At 50.4% G+C, this 12,710-nt stretch overlaps 1 protein-coding gene across 1 annotated transcript in view; it reads right to left on the bottom strand.

Moving 5' to 3' along the window:
* Positions 1-1,554: 1,554 nt before the first annotated feature.
* TMEM67 (transmembrane protein 67) overlaps positions 1,555-12,710 on the bottom strand; it is a 75,026-nt gene continuing 63,870 nt past the window's right edge. The window contains exons 29-30 of the transcript XR_007407062.1: positions 3,887-4,499; positions 1,555-3,347 (exon numbers count right to left, since the gene is read on the bottom strand). The gene's annotated coding sequence lies outside the window, so the exon portion shown is untranslated. The remainder of the gene's footprint in view (positions 3,348-3,886; positions 4,500-12,710) is intronic.

Raw genomic sequence — 12,710 nt, 5'->3', positions numbered from 1 at the left:
CCCAGGACACATCTGGGGGGGGGGGGGTGGACATGGGCCTGATGTGTGTTTGCTCTAGAATGTTCCAGAACGAGAAAATGTTTGCTGGAACCACCCTGACACCCTCCCTAACCCGCGGCCTCACGGGCACTCCCTCCGGGTCTTTCTCGGAGGCTGAGATGCTCTTTGTCTACTGCGCTGCCGTTCAAAGTCGCCTCGCCGGGGTTGGCCTAATGCTCGCGTCTTTCCTGCAGAAAAGCCAGCTGGGAGCTTTGCTTCCGTCGGGGGCCAAGTCACAATGCAGCCACGTCCCTTTCAACACATTGACTAGGAGATCGCCCCTGCCAGGAACTGAAAGGCTTTAATTTTATGAATCATCAAAGCTTTTTTTTAAAATTTTTTTCTATACATGATGTAGCATAACTTTTTCTTTTCGGAGCGCCTAATCCACTAGCCTCGCAGACCTCAGGATGTCACCAGATGGCATGTGCGTGGTGTGCGAGAGGAACAAAGGAGCTGAGCTGGGTCTTGCATAACACCCCGCATGAGGAAAATCTCGACCCATAAAGCACTTACCTACTTTGGAGTTTAAATAAAGCAGGATGGCGTTCCTTTTTAAAACTGCTTTACAGATATCTTCCTGTCAGAATTCCAATTATTCTATGACTCAGTGGGTATATGTCTAGCTTTTTGAAGATTCTTTTTTTCGGGGGAGAATGTGAAGAAGTTTTTAGGAGAAGTTTGTAAAGGAAAGGTTTATATAATAACGCGGAGCTGCCTCAAATACAAATACGTTTTGCCTCATTATTCGAAATACAGTGTTTTGCAAATGATGTTTGCAGACTTGAGCCTTCCCTGCAAAAGTGCTGAACATGTTCTCTGGTGCCTTTGAAAATGTGGTAATTAACTTTTGCTTAGGGATTTTTTTTTTTTTTTAGAGATGTCATTTATTTAGAGAGACCCAGAGAGAGAGGCAGAGACACAGGCAGAGGGAGAAGCAGGCTCCCTGCGGGGACCCCGATGCAGACTTGATCCCGGGACCCCAGGGTCACGCCCTGAGCCGAAGGCAGACACCCTAGGGGTCCCTCTGCTTAGGGATTAGCTGATATTTCTGGCAGGTTGAGGGGCTCCAGTAGTCACCTGTCTCAGTCTTTTGAAGTAAGACTCTCAGAAGAAGAAACAAACTGGACTATTTTACGTAAGGAATTCACTTTTCGTAATTTTCACATCACCTGAGCCTTGGCCCTTGCCGCGTCATCCGTAGCAGAGGCTGGCGGGGCACACGGCTCCACTGCATCTCCCGGACCCTCGCGTGGATGCACAAGGCTGGGGGCCGGCTCTGGTCGGGGCACGTGTCCACACTGTGCACGGCAGCGGTGCGCTCACCTGCAGGCCTGGCCCACCGGGTCTCCACTGACTCCGGTCCCCGGATGGCAAAGGATCCAGGCAAGGATGCTGAGGCCACGCGCCCATTGCAAACACCCACCACGTTGAACTTTGAATAAGTAAGAAATAAACTTTCATCATATTGAAAACTATTTATACTTTTTAAAATATTTTATTTATTTACTTATTCATGGGGGACACAGAAAGAGAGGCAGAGACACAGGCAGAGGGAGAAGCAGGGAGCCCGATGCGGGACTCGATCCCGGGACGCCGGGGTCACGCCGTGAGCCGAGGGCAGATGCTCAACCGCTGAGTCCCCCGGTGCCCTGAATACTGGGACTTCGGAGAGCGTTTTCATTGTGTGTTGTTGCTGGTTGTCGTGGGAGCCACTAAACACACCCCTCATCCTCCTTTCCTCCCTCCTGCGCCTTCCTTCACCTCCTTTCCTTCCTCTTAGTGTCTCCATCCATCACGGGAATCGCTCCTTCTGAGTTAATCACCAGACCAAGCTGCTTTTATTGGACTTGGGGTGAAGGCCTTAACCGTGTCGAAACAATGAGACCCAGTGAATTTAATTACGGGGAACAGTGCAACGGACCCAACTTCTCCAGGAAGCTTCCACGCCGGGATAAGTTTTATGAAGCCACTATTTGCGTAAAGGATCCCAGGTACCAAGTTGGGGGCGCACAGGGGATCCTCACGGTAACCGTGACGCGTGTGATGCCCTCGGGGCCGGAGGCCCAGCCGCCGTGGACACCACAGCCACCCTCGGATGAGGAGAGCCGGGGTGCACGGCCCCATAATAGAGATAGGCCCCGGCGCTCAGCCTGCCGCCTTCCTGGGCAGGCCGGCCTGGGCCTTGCGCGGTGGGAGCGGGCGGGAGAAACGGCGGGGCTGCAGCCCACTGGCTGAGGCCCCCCCAAAGAATTAGAGTTTCAACGTGGCTCTTTTGAAAGTCCAAAAGGGACATTCCAATCTGGTTTTGTGTCAGCGGCTCTCCTTCCAGCTCGGCAGGGCCATCCGGCCTCCTCCTCCTCTTCTGGCCACAGGTGGGCGGTTCTGGAGCCCCTGCAGACCTGTCTCAGGAAGCGGGCTCCGGGCACCCCGCTCCAGCTGGACAGGAGAAGCTTTATTTGCATCCACTTTTCCCGTCGGGCTTCTGCAGAAGCATTTCTCTTGGGGTGTGAGTTGGGAAGTTTCCCTCGATTACAGGGTTCCGAGCCATCACTTTGTAAGTCCCCCCCCCTCCCCGGTCATCGCACCTACGCCACCGGTGTCGGTGCCACACTTCTGAGTCCACAGCACGCCTCTTTGCCGCCCCCGCCCCGAGCCCCACCCGTACTTCCCCACCTCCACTCGCTGGATGCCTCACAGCCACCTCTTCACGGTGCTCCCGAAATAGACCGCAGTCTCCTGCCCACCTTCCCTCCTGCATCGATGACATCACCATCCACCTGCTGATTCACAGGGAGCTCTGAATCATCCTGACCCCCTTTCCCTTCCGTCCCCAACTCCAATCAGTCACTGAGGCCAGTCTGTAAAGTGTTCTAATTCTCTATTAAATGCGCCCCCCCCCTCCATCCCCATGGCCGCTGCTCTAGCCTATGCCCCGGTCACCCTCCTTCATCCGGACCCTTGCAGTCGTCCCCGGGGGCGCTCCAGTACGCCTGTCCCTGGCTGCCTGCTTCTTCTGAAGTGCAGTAGGAATCGTGAAAAGTTAATACTTATTTTTAGCTTGGCAGTTAGCAAGCTGCTCTCCTGTACATTTTCATTTAAGTATCACAGCATTCCAGCAAGACGACACGCCTATTCTCCTTTAGCACGGGAACGTGAGGCCCCAGGAGTCTTGACCAAGGATCCGCCAAAAGTCAAAGGCTGTTGTTCGAACCCGAGGACTCTGGAGTTTATGCTGATAACGTTGGGCCACACTGCCAAACACGTGTCAGTCCTCAGTTTTAACTCCTCTGGCTCCTCACCACTGGCTACAAGAGAAAGACCAGAAAAGGCTCAGCAAAGGGGCGCCCGGGTGGCTCAGTGGCTGAGCATCTGCCTTCGGCCCAGGTTGTGATCCTGGGGTCCTGGGATCGGGCTCCCCGCAGGGAGCCTGCTTCTCCCTCAGCCTGTGTCTCTGCTTCTCTCTGTGTCTCTCATGAATAAATAAATAAATAAAATCTTAAAAAAGAAAAGGAAAGGAAAGGCTGACTGAAACTGCACCCCAGGGAACTTTAGTGGTTAAGAGTAATAGGTAACAGCGCAGCTCTGGAGTTAGAACCCACATTCTAGTCTAAACCCATGGATAAGTCATATAATCTCTCTAAGCCTCAGTTTCCCAGTGTGCCCACTGAGGCTAACAGTAGGGGCTGCTGTTTGGACCCGAGGACTCCCGGCGCGCATGATGTGGGCACTGATTCCCCAGCCTCATCCTGCGGCATGTTGCACCCTTTAGGCGGCCCGCACTCTCTGTTCCCCCCCTATGAGACGGTGAAGTCCCAGTGGGCGATTCCACCCCCACTGTGCTCACCCCTCTCTAGCTCCATCCTGGGTTGGGTATTTGCAGCCCTTAAGGCCAGCGGTGGAAGGTGCGTCTCCTGGGAGGGGTGAGCAGGTCTCGGAGAACGTTCCCACTACAGGATGCTCTTCCCCAGGCTCTCCCTGGCCCTCTGCCCTGGATCTCTCGGTCCCTTGCTCTGCCACTCCCATAAGCCCTGCCGTTCCTGATGTCACATTTGTCCTCCAGGCCTGCCCTTGCTCTAACTTAGCAGCCCTGCTGAAGGCATCTGACCTCAGCTCCGTGCCAGCGCTGCGCTCCACTCAAGGGCCAGGCTTTGGCAACTTGTCTGTCTCTCTCTGGCATCTGACTGCACTCTGTCTCCTGTTTCTAGCTTTTCTGAAGCTGACAAGCCCCAGGGGCTGAGCGGCGACAGTTCAGATAGGATGATCACAGAGCTTACTACCCTGTTCTGTGTTGTCTTTCTCGTCCATCAGACTGAACTCTCTTCCAAGACAGAGGCGTCTTGTCTGCGATCTCAGTAGATCCTCGGTAGCATCTGGTTGAGAATAGATCCTTAATAATTGCCTGTTGATTGCACGTGATGCCGTGAGCACGGGGGATTAGACTGATGAATCACTGACGTCTGCCTCGGACATGAATAATTAAAAATTATATGTTAATTAATTGAATTTAAATTTTTAAAAAGGATTTAAAAACTAATAATTGCTTGTTGAGCAAATTGACTGTTTTGTTCCCCAAACAAGTGGCTGTGAGTCTTGGGGGCTCCTGGTGTCTAAGTTCTTAAGACCACTTAGAGGCACCTGATAGTGCACTCAATCTTCTGAAATGCCTCTTATACAGCCAGTTTCAAATCAATGAAAAGTACACATAACGACGATAATAGTGTTTTTTTCTCACACCAGAATATAAAAGTATTTCACCTACAAAGTGCCTTTTTCCAATTTTTTTGCCATTGCTTGCTGACAGCAAATTTGACTATGTCATCAACAATCTATTTAGCTTCATTGTATTCATTTTCAAGGTTAACTGTTTTTTGCTACATACTTTGTTGATGTTAATCCCTTATGATTATAAATACATAAATTTCTTGAAAGAAGTCTTTGTGTAGTTTGTTTTTTTTTTGGTGGTACCTTCTTGAACAACCTTATGCAAAGTGCATACCACAAAATATTGCTTACATTTAAATACACTGCTGCTTTTCAGGTTTTGCTGCTGAAAAATAATCTCATTTTGTGTTTGACTCCACTATCATGGCTTTCATTGAATACATCTTTCTTTAACCACAGGGCCTTAGCTTTGATTTATCTATAAAACAACAAGATTGTCTAGGTGATCGCTGTTCTTTTCACTTCCAACCATATGTAGTGCGGAGTTCCGAAATACAATTAAAAACCCTGGTATCTCCTGGTCTCAAATGATCTCAGAATTAATAGACAAAAAAATCCTAAAAATCTATTGTTATATCGAAAAGAAAAACACACTTTGAAATTATTAAAAATTTGAAACCTATACCTTAGGGAAATGCAAATTAAGGCAACAGTGAGATACCACAAATTGCATACCAAAGAGATTTAATTATCCCAGTTCTGGGGCATAACTGGACAGCACTGGTAGAAATGTAATTTTGTATAACCTTTATACCAAAAGGGCAATTTGACATTTATCACCAGACTTAAAAATGCATATTTTAAAAATGCATTTGAACCAGGAATTATTCTTCCAGAAGCTTCTCCTAAAGAAATAAAGATAGATGCAAAGTTTTAGCTAAGCAGTGGTTCTCAGCATTTAGATCCAAAAAGAAAAGAAACTAATGAAATGTTTGTGGATTTTAGGAGTGTCATTTCCCAAACAGGTGGCACAGTGCTTTAAGGCCACGGCTCTGTATGAACTGTGGACAGGGCATGCAACAGGGAAGAAACATCTAATCACTTCTTTCATTTATTTCTGGGGCTCAGGCCTTGCAGTTGAATCATTCCAGGATTAGAGCAGGTGCAGACACCTTCCTTTATCCCCTCACCGGGTTCATTATGGGACAAACAAGAGTGAACTGAGGATCACAAAGTCAGAGCCAGAGATCTGAGGAAGAAGTAGCTGGATGGGGCCAAGGAGCAGAGGAGAGGGAAAATCTAGAAGGGAGGAGGTGAGAGGAGGCCCTAGGGAGCTGCAGGAGTGGGTGCAGGGTGGGGTCTGAAACACAAGGTGACAATGGAGGATGAATGAGGACAGCACTCTCCTTTGCCACCTTCTGGTATCCACATGTTTGTGCACCAGGTAGACCTTTCCTTCTGCTCATAAACTCTGCTTGTTGCCCTTCTAAATGGCGAGAACATAGCTGAGGGTTTATGACAGATAATCACCAAAAAGTCTAATGATAGGAGATGGGTTGAAAAGTGTCTATAGAAGATTACTGCAGGGGAAGAAAAATAATTTTCCCTCTCCCTTCTAAGTTCTTAGCTGAGTCCTCTGTGATAAAAAGACAGATTAACAAAAGAAAAGCAGAATTTTATTAACATGTATACCTCCTATATGCATGGTAGGTACCCAGGAAACAATGAGTAACTCCCTGACATGGCTTAGAACTCAAGCTTAAAGTCAATTTCTGAAGAATATTTAATCACATGGGAATATGCTTATTCTGTGTAGGTTTTTTTTTTTTTTTTAAGCAGGCTACAAAACAAAGCAATGCATGTCCCAATATGGAAAAAAAAGTGTAAGTATGGTATATTATCTAAGATACAAAGAAAAATGTCTGGGGTAACAAGTGAACACCAAGATAGAATCTGTGGTTATTTCCAGCGATGGAATTACAGGCAGCATTTATTTTATTTTCTTCGTTTTCTTTTGTATTGTCCAAAAATTTCTACAAGGAATAAATATTTTTATGATCAGAAAAAAAGGGTTTAAGTGTGTAAGAAGTGTGCAGTAGAGACGAAGAGCAGCGCCCTAAGGGTCAGAAGTCACCACGCATCCTATAATGTGAAAGAGATATAAGCAGCTGTTCGGTGGGAAAAAAACCCAGATTCATCTGAGGCCTGGATGGGACTCAAGGGCCCACGAAATTTTACTGCTATTTTTCTGTAGCAATTTAAATTGTAATCTGCATAGCAGTAAAGAAAGCTCTGTTTATCTTTTGATAATTCAACAGAAATTTCCCTATTGGCAGATAAGATTCCCCTGTATTGCTAATAGATATGTGCATATTCTGCATGTCTAATCATGTCATTTGCATATAATTTCAACTCATAAGTCATGTTTATTCGAATCCTGAGCCTCACTCATTGCACTCAGCAAGCAAGGTGAGCAAATTATATCCTGTGTCTGTTGAACTATTATCAGAGCAGCCGTGACTGTCCTGAGGAGGCTTTAATCCCAGCTCTTCACTGAAGGGCCCCCCAGTGACTTGAGGCCTACCGAGAGCTTCTCTCGGCCTCGGTTTTGTGATTCCCAACGAGGGAGGTGAGCTACTCTTGCTCGGGCCCAGTGAAGTCTAGGATTCGGGGATTTCTTTTTCCTCACGGTAACACTTGACAACTTCTTAAAAACATAATGAAGACTGCACGTTCTTTGAATACTAATAATCTTTATTCTGCATGTTTTTGCTGAAAAGGAACCACGGCTGTTTTAAAGAGAAATGTCTGAGGCTGCTTATGCACTCGGGAAGGTGGAACAGACCAGGCTGGTCTTTTGTCGGAGAATTACCTGAGGGGGGTTTGGGTTCTTAAAAGGCGATTTCTGCAAGGCATGTTCCAGAAGGAGGTACTTTGACAGAGGTTGGAATGTCCCGTAGATAAGATAGAGGGATGGTGGGTCTGCTGGGGTTAAATGAGGGGTGGCTACATCGGTAGAAGTGGCTTTAGCCGTTTCCTCTACCGTCCGTGCGACCCCCATCCCATTGACACATAATTGTGGGGTGCTAATAAGTTCTTTGGGGGAGTGACGGGGTCCTTATAGGGGCACGAAGGCAAGAGCAAGAGCTGGAGCTCTAGCAGGCAAGATGCGAAACTGGAATTCAGCTGAATCTGTCAGAGTGCGAGGGGACGTGAAGGCATGAGCCGCCCCACCTGCCACACACTCTGATCCTCTGTGGTGACACGTGAGCACACTCACACGCATGCTCGTGTGCACGCACACATGCAGGCACCCCCCACCGGGAATCTGCAGAAATACTGGAAAGAGACAGGACTTCTCCTAATACAGGGGTTGAGGGCTGGAAGCTCATCGTTCCATCTGAACAGTGTAGGAACAGGGTATCCTCAGAAGGCTGGAACATTCGAGAATGGCTTTCACTTGAATGTGAAATTCTTTTTTTTTTTTTTTTAAGATTTTGTTTATTTGAGAGAGCACGAGCAAGAGCACACACTCATGCAGCAGGAAGGAACAGAGTAGGAGGAGGAAAGGGGAGAGAATCCCAAGCAGATTCCATGCTGAGTGCCAAGCCCCACGTGGGGCTCCATCCCAGGATGCTGAGATCACGACCTGAGCTGAAATCAAGACGTGGACACTTGGGACGCCCGGGTGGCTCAGTGGTTGAGCATCTGCCTTCGGCCCAGGGCATGACCCCGGGGTCCTGGGATCGAGTCCCGCATTGGGCTCCCTGCAGGGAGCCTGCTTCTCCCTCGGCCTGTGTCTCTGCCTCTGTGTGTCTCTCGTGAAAAAATAAAACCTTAAAAAAAAAAAAGATGTGGACACAACTGACTGAGCCCCCTGAAGGTGTAATTCTTAATGGAGAACACATTTTTATAATATTAGTAAAAAGTAGCCTCAGCTGGCTCAATTCTTTTCTTTAAAAGACAGTAACAACCCCCATTGTAGTAGAAGTCACTTCTCCAATTGTTGGAACATTTTCAGCATCTGGTTTCTGTTCAACGTCTTGCTTAGTCAGCCGAGCTCAACTCACATCTTGCACGCACGAAGGCTGCTTTGCCTGGCCAAGCCTTCGGCCTCCAAGGCCCCATCCCTCCTGCGTCCTTCCTGAGATCCCTGCCCGTAAGGGGCCCAAAGAAGCACCTGAACCACCCACTCGGGCCGTCTTCTATTGTCGTTGGTGTTTTTTTTTTTTTTTTTTTTTTAACTACTGAGTTTTGGGATCAGATGCGTGTATCTGACACGGATGCTCCCCCGTTTGGAGGGTGTAAAACTAGGAACACTTAACATGTGACTGTAACAGAAGTCAACGTTCCAGGTGGGGCTTGGGTTTCAAGGATCTGTTTTTATCCTGATTTACTGTTAACTTCTAGGACCGCAAGTTGAAGGCAGGCCCGAGCCGTCGTGTGTGGCCTTCCCGCACCGCCACTTACACAAACGAAGATTACAGTACGAGGCCATGGAACGGTCCCGTGAGCCAGAGCTTGTCCCAGCTATTCATGAGAACATGCGAGCAAATGCTCTTGGGGTGTGCTGACTGTGAGGGCAACAGGGTGGCGGGAAGGTACTCGGTTCACAGCGGGGCTAAGAAGTGGTCGGGGAGAGCCTGGCTTCGGGGACACACCCCGCGTGCCTGGGCAGGAGCTCCCGGTGGACCGCGGACGAGGACGGAGGAGACAGGGAGAGAGACAGCGCCCGTGACCGCGGAGGCGGGTGCTGAGCATGACGGGCGCCCACGGAAGCTTCGCAGTCAAAAAAGAGTAATAATAAAATCACAGAACGTTCGGTGTGACTGTGCTTCTTGTGGAAGCCCGGAGACGCTTGGAGGAGCCAAGCAGCCAGCAGCCCCTGTGTGGTCACAGAGGGAGGGACAGCGAGGGCCCTGGGAGGGACATGGCCCAAGGGGGGGAGGGACAGCGAGGGGACAGCGAGGGTTCCTGGGAGGGATGTGGCCCAAGGGGGGAGGGACAGCGAGGGCTCCTGGGAGGGACAGAGAAGGGACAGTGCGGTTCCTGGGAGGGACGTGGCCCAAGGGTAGGAGGGACAGCGAAGGCTCCTGGGAGGGAGAGCAAGGGAACAGCAAAGGCTCCCGGGAGGGACGTGGCCCACAGGCCGGAAGGACAGTGAGGGCTCCCAGGAGGGACAGCAAGGGGACAGCGAGGGTTCCCAGGAGGGACGTGGCCCGCAGGCCGGGAGGGACAGTGAGGGCTCCCAGAAGAGACGTAGCCCGAGGGGGTGAGGGACAGTGAGGGCTCCTGGGAGAGACGTGGCCCACAGGCCGGAGGGACAGCGAGGGCTCCCAGGAGGGACAGCAAGGGGACAGTGAGGGCCCTGGGAGGGACAGCAAGGGGACAGTGAGGGCTCCCAGGAGGGACAGCAAGGGGACAGTGAGGGCCCTGGGAGGGACAGCAAGGGGACAGCGAGGGCTCCCAGGAGGGACAGCAAGGGGACAGCGAGGGGACAGCGAGGGCTCCCCGCCGGGACATGGCCCGCAGGCCGGGAGGGACAGCGAGGGCCCTGGGAGCAGAAGCCGCAGCCCCGCAGCAGGCCTGAGGCCTGGGGACCGGGGACGGCGGGGGAGCAGCGGCCGGAGAGCCACCAAGGGAGCTCTGGGTCCTGCAGGCGGGCTTGAGCGGGAGCCTCCAGCAGGGATGAGGCAGCCGGATCCTTGTAGGGGAAAGTAAAGTAAGCCTGTCGCCTGTTCTTAAACGGAGCGAAGGCGTGCCTGGAAGCGGGCCACCGGCCGCCGGCCCCCCGACAGGCCCCGTGATCCCCTGGGAAAATGAGCCTCAAGCAGCAGCCCCTGCGGGGCGCCCGGGCGGGGGGCTGGTCGGGGCCTGCGGGAGCCCCGGGCCCGGCACCTGTTTGCGGGGCGTCTGCGGCTCCCTCTGCCCCTCCCGGCTCCTGCCCTCTCTCTCTCTCTCTCTCTCTCAAGTAAATAAATAAAATCTTAAAAAAAAAAAAAAAAAAAAAAAACGAACTGAAGAGCCCCCAGACCAAGGACTCAGCCTCACACAGGCCGCAAATACAAGCGGCCACGTGTCATCAGAGCAGAGCGCGTGTACCCCCATGTGATCACTCAAGACGATAAAATTGCTCTCGAGTTCCATAAAACAGGCACAAATGGAATAACTCAGGGTTTCCCAAGAGGCTCCAGCCGATATGCTACGACGTAAACAGTCGCACAAACCAGAGCAATAAAATTAACATGAACTATGTGAGCTATAAGGCGATTCATTAAACACTTTGCAGTATCTTCTTTGCCTTCTTAGCACTAAATGTCGTCTTACGGGGTAAGTGTGACTCTTAAAGGGTTATCCAAGAAACTTTGAATTAATGCTCTGTTTTCTCTTTTTTTTTTTCATGTTCAACAATATTGAAAGATTTTATTTTTAAATTTTTTTTATTAATAAACTTTTAAAATTTTGGACTCAATTTGCCAACACATAGAGTAACACCCAGTGTTATATGTCGTCCTGTGCCCTCCCTCGTGCCCGTCGTCCGGGAAAATGTGTCTACATCAAGCAGCGCTGCTGGAAGTCAGTCCGTCAATCCCAAGTTGCTTAAGGAGTGGGGCTGATGCTCCCCGCCTGTTGGTCTTGCCGTTGTTGGGGGCGTTGATGATGATTCCGACACTAAGCCACGCGTTTGCGAGAAAGAAGCAGAGAGGAAGATACCAGAGGAGGGTCCTCTACGGTGCCAGTGAGCTGCGGTGGTTACATAGGCCACCACCTCTCAGGACGTAGGATGCTCTGGAGGCCATGGGGCAAAATTCACAGTTTGGTGTAAATAACGGGGATTTACCGGGAAGCAGTTGCTTACGAGTATTTGACGAGTCAGGACTGCATTAGGCTGCATGTAAGGGGCGCGTGTCTACAAGTAGGGGTGTATGGTTTCCAGGAATGAGACGTAGAAGCAGCCCTGCGCTGAGGGAGCCGCTCAAGAGCGTCGCCAAGGACCCAGTCTTTTGGGGCTCAGTGGGTAGAGTGTGCGACTCTTGATCTTGGCTGGGTTGTAAGTTGGAGCCTCGCGGTGAGCACAGAGATTACTTACAAATTAAATCTTAAAAACAACAACAACAACAAAAAACACCCCAAACCCAGTCTTCCATGCTGGCCTGCCTGAGCTCATGAGGATGCTTTTGCACGTCCAGGGGTCACGACCACATTTCAGGCCGGAAGAGGGGGAAGGGCCCAAAGCATGTGACCGGTAAGTTTTTACGAGGAAATCTCTAGTCTTTTCCGAAGCCCCGACTAGTGGACCTCTGCTGGCTCCCGCTGAGCACCACGGAACAGGGCCGTGTGTGCAATGGAAGTTGAACATGTTTCATTCCAAGGGAAACCGGGGTTCCGTAGGACAGAAGGGGAGAATGAATCATCCATAAGGAGCTAGCAACGTTGTTTTGCAAGTTGACTTATCTTAGGGTAGTAATTTGGAGCTCTGTGGTGGCGAACTCCACATTACAGGTCGTGTTCACCCGTCAGGGTCACCAACATTGTTTTCACCCAGATTGTCTGAGTGTAAATTACTGTACTTCTTACCAAGCCGGCCCACCCGTCCTCTCAAGATTATTTTCTATCATTTAAAAATACATACGCCTACGCTTTAGGTGAAATGACTTGTCCAAGGACATGCGGACTCAATGTGAACATTAAGTGTCTTCATCCAGGATTTCACATGTACAAAGTTATCAACTGTGCATCTTGGGCTCAGAGATAAGAGGCCTCAGGGATCACCGGGCCGGCAGCTGGTGGGGCAGGCGCCCGGGAAGCACACCTGCTTGGGCCAAGGTCTCCTGACCGACAGAGACGGGGCGAAAACCCAACCCTTTTGGCTTCCAGTCCAGTATACTTTCCACTCCTTGCTCAAATCTGCCCAGTGAATGTCTGTCTAAAGTTGGAACTCGTTTATGTCACGAGGAAGAAGAGTCACAGAGGTTTCACTCACTCGTCCTGCGTCTGTTTCGGAG

Source organism: Canis lupus, chromosome 29, assembly GCF_003254725.2.
Source record: "Canis lupus dingo isolate Sandy chromosome 29, ASM325472v2, whole genome shotgun sequence".
NCBI lineage: Eukaryota > Metazoa > Chordata > Mammalia > Carnivora > Canidae > Canis > Canis lupus.
The sequence above is the reverse complement of the archived record's forward strand: the minus strand, read 5'-3'. Positions and strand labels throughout refer to the sequence as shown.